Here is a 4581-nt window from a genome sequence, read left to right as displayed (position 1 = left end):
CACTTGTTTTTGTGAAAAACCTAAGAAGAAGCTAGCCTCCATCTTCTTCCCCTCTCTCTCTCCCAAAACTCTATTTTTATAAAAGCTTGGTTTTATGAAAAGCTTCATCGAAGAGGATCATTCTTGGTGGATACCGGTAGAGTGCTTCACACACTGAGGAGCAACTGCTAGCAACTATATTATAAAGCTTCGATTTTCAAGGTATGGTTACGATTCCTCCATTTTTCTGATTTATACGTTTTTCTAAATGTGCGATATATGGTTTTTACCGAATAATTGTTATATCACGCTTCCGCTCATCCGTAAATTCCTTCATTGACATCAGAGCTAGGTTCTGCATATAGAGATTCATATAAAAAAATTCAGATTTTTTTTATGCATTTATGGATTTGTTATGCTTTTTGCAAGTTTATTTAGATTTAATTATGAATTAATTCGAAATAATTTTTGCATTGGATTTTGGCCACTGATCTAGGTTCTACAAGTGTTGTAGATCATCTAGGTATTGTTATTCATAATTTTGTGATATGTAGATTATTTGTTATAATTTTTTTTTAAATTGTTTTAATTAAAATTCATAAAATAATTATGCATGTGAATAAATATGAATTTAATATTTGCTTCCATCCATTGGCTGACCTTGTAATTGTAATGCTGATAATAATAGTTATAATTAATACTACAATAAATGAATTCGTTAGTTTTTGTTTTGGGACATAAATGCAATAACAGTTACAAAATGGGCCAATAATGATAATAATAATAATAGTTATTATTAATACTACAATAAATGAATTCGTCAGTTTTTTGTTTTGGGTAATAAAGGCAACAACAGTTTCGAATATTTTTATATAATAGTTTTGAACTGTTTATATTCCCGAAAGTGTTTTAAAGCTTGTTTTAATTATTTTAATTGCTTTAAATGCTATAATAAATCCATACATCATTATATCAATGTGTGACATGATATTACTTGCATGCTTACTTGTTTATTTACTTTTATATATGAGATATATGCCTATGTTTACCATGCGATGATAGATTTAGGTGAACTTAAATCAAAATAAGGCGTGCTCTAGAAAATCTAGAATAGGAATCATTTCTTGCCTTAACAATAATATTATGAATACAATCATGAGATTCTTGTGTTTATGAAACATGTAATTAAATATGAATTTTCAATATTGAGATAAAGGATGATTCTGTCAAAAATAGATTTCGATATCTAAGAAAGGGGTATTAAGTGACGCCTCTTGACAATGTTCCCCCCGATCTGGGAATCATCTGATTATCGATTATTGATTTGAAATATTTAATTTAAAAGGAAGAATCACTTTATAATATGATTATGATTTTAACATAATATAATCCCTCTAAAATTAAATAATATCAAGTAGTAATTGGCCAATGACACAACGAGCTTGTGTCGGTCATAGACTTCCAACATGGTAGAAAGTAGTTCTTATTTTTAAATCATTGTCGTTTCGTGCTACAGCCGAGGGCTTTGATTTCGAAATAAGAAATACTTGTCTATTACATAGCGATGTGTACATTGAATTAGAATCTAAAGGTCGTTACGTGCTGCAGCCGTGGGCCGTTGGAGACTGATTCAATTGTACGAAATGTTGGGTTAGACTTGACTTAGAATTTTTGAGTCTGTCGTGCTACAGCCGTGACTCAATTATTCAAGAGGCTAAAGTTTTATTAGGGAATAACATAAGATGTAATTGAAAAGAGTTGTCTGCCTATTAAACATCACATGACGTTTCGTGCTATAGCCGAGGTTGTGTGATGGAATGTAGGATCCCTATTCCCACTACCATTATGAATGCTTAATTTTTCACTTAAGGGGGTTGTATAAATTAGATAAACTAGTGGGAGCCACTTATGAATAAAGACCCGATTTATATAGTGTTTTGAAATGAAATTGAATATTTGCTAAGTGTTGTTATGTGTTCACCATTTATAGATTTACTATATACGTTATGTCTTCTATACTATCACTCCGGAGTATACTAGATGCTCACAAGTTGACTGGTCCTAATTTTTCTGACTAGCTTCAAAACTTGAGAATTGTTCTCAGGGTTGAGAAGCTGGAATATGTGCTTGACTCACCTAAGCCTACTGAACCTGCTAACGATGCACATAATGATGAACATGTTGTGTATCGTAAGTGGATAGATGATGCAAATGTTGCTCAATGTATCATGCTAGCTTCCATGAACATTGAGCTACAGAAGCAGCATGAGCATATGGATGCTCACACTATCCTTATGCATCTATAAGAGTTGTATGATGTGGCAGGGAGGACAGCTCGATATGAGATATCGAAGGAGCTGTTCGGTTGTAGGATATCTGAGGGATCATCTGTGAATGACCATGTACTTAAGATAATCAATTTGATTGAACGTCTTGGACAACTTGGTTTTGCCATGGATGGGGAGCTGAGCCAAGACTTGGTCTTGCAATCACTTCCGGGTTCATTTTCGCAGTTTGTTGTGAACTTTCACATGAATAAGTTGGATGTCAGCCTGGCTGAACTCCGCAACATGTTGAAGACTGCGGAATCGAATTTTCCCTCTAAGAAGAGCTCTGTTCTTCTAATTAGTAAAGGTTCCAATCCTAAGAAAAGGAAGAAGAACCCTTCCAAGAAGAAGAAAGTAGGTGAGAAAAAGTCGGTTCCACCAAAAGCTGAAGACCCCAAGAGCAAAGTTGTTTGCTTCCACTGTAACAAGGTGGGGCACTGGAAAAGGAACTGCAAGGTTTACCTTGCAGAATTGAAGAAGAAGAAGGGTAGTGAGACTACCGCTTCTATTTCAGGTATGTTCATGATTGAAGTGAATATGTCATTAAATCAAATTTCTACTTGGGTATTAGATACCGCCTGTGGTTCTCATATTTGCAATTTGTTGCAGGGACTAAGGAGAATTAGGACTCTTGAGGAAGAGGAGGTGATTCTACGGATGAGAAATGGAGCAAGAGTTGCTGCTGAAGCTGTTGGATCATTTCATTTACATATGCCTACGGGCAAGACTATTATTTTAAATAATTGTTATTTTGTTCCCTCGGTTGTGAGGAATATTATTTCTATTCCCATGTTAGACTTGGCTGGATTTTTTCGTTTGTTATTCAGAATAATAAATGTTCAATTCTTAGAGATAACGTTCTTTATGGAAGTGGTATTTTAAATAATGCTATGTATGTATGTGACGTAGAGCATAATTTACTACAAATTGAACATACTAATAAAAGAAAAAGGGATGATGAAAATCTCACCTTTTTGTGGCACTGCAGACTTGGTCATATTAGTGAAAATAGACTGCGGACATTGCATAAGGAAGGGTTACTTGACCCCTTTGATTTTGAATCATATCCTACATGCGAGTCTTGTCTATTGGGCAAAATGACCAAATCTTCATTTAGTGGACATGGAGAGAGGGCTGCAGATTTACTAGGATTGGTACACACAGATGTATGTGGACCATTGTCTACGCAAGCCATGGGTGGATTTTCATACTTCATTACTTTCATAGATGATCGATCTAGATTCAGATATGTGTATTTGATGAAACACAAGTCTGAAGCCTTTGAAAAGTTCGATCAGATCGAGGTGGTGAATACTTGAATGGAGAGTTTCTAGATTATCTCAAAGAAAATGGTATAGTCTCCAAGTGGACTCCTCCATATACTCCACAGTTGAATGGGGTATCTGAAAGGAGAAATCGAACTTTGTTAGACATGGTTCGGTCCATGATGAGCTATGGGGATCTTCCAGTATTCCTGTGGGTGTAACGCCCCCAAATCCGGGGTCAGAGGATTTGGTCGTTACTATGAAACTTCAATCCAAAATAACCTGTTTAATCAAAATACAAATGCCAGCGGAAAATATTTAGCATCTATGACCCCAAACTAATCCAAGATCTTTTAAGGTTACAGTTCTAGAAACAAGATATCCAAATTCCACAAATAAATTTTTCACTTTCTTTTAAAACTATTTTAAATAATTTCCAATTCACTACTAACTCGCTAGTATAACTTCGAAAAGAAGTATATTAGGCCCAAATACAATATACAACTATAATATAATATAATATAAACAACTTTATACAATAAAACTTACACTAGTTCGCAAACCCTGGACCAACCACCTTCCAAAAGCTTCTTCTTTGCTTCCTCGAATTACGCAGCTATACAACGCAAGTTAATCCTCACTGGAGGTTAAATTTGAAAACATGCAAGTATGAGCGAAAAAAATGCTCAGCAAGATGATTATGACATATATAGGGTCTTTTGATATAAAACCGACATCTGCATTAGAGCAGAACATTTAAAATCATAATTGCTGAATCATAAAATTTTAGTTGAGGAACCCCAGAATTGGTTCCTTAATTGTATTCAAAACCATTTTGATATTTTGGAGCGAAATGCTTCAGCAATACCTTGAATCTTGACGAGAATAAAACTCGTAAAACAGTGTTTACGGAAATATCATAAATGACAATAATATGAAACAATGATTATGGACTGAATCACAACCTTTATTCAAAACCGAACTTTTGATATTAATACTCATTTTGTAAT

The sequence above is a fragment of the Apium graveolens genome, chromosome 4, assembly GCF_009905375.1.
Source record: "Apium graveolens cultivar Ventura chromosome 4, ASM990537v1, whole genome shotgun sequence".
Taxonomy (NCBI): Eukaryota; Viridiplantae; Streptophyta; class Magnoliopsida; order Apiales; family Apiaceae; genus Apium; species Apium graveolens.
Note: the sequence above shows the minus strand (reverse complement) of the source record.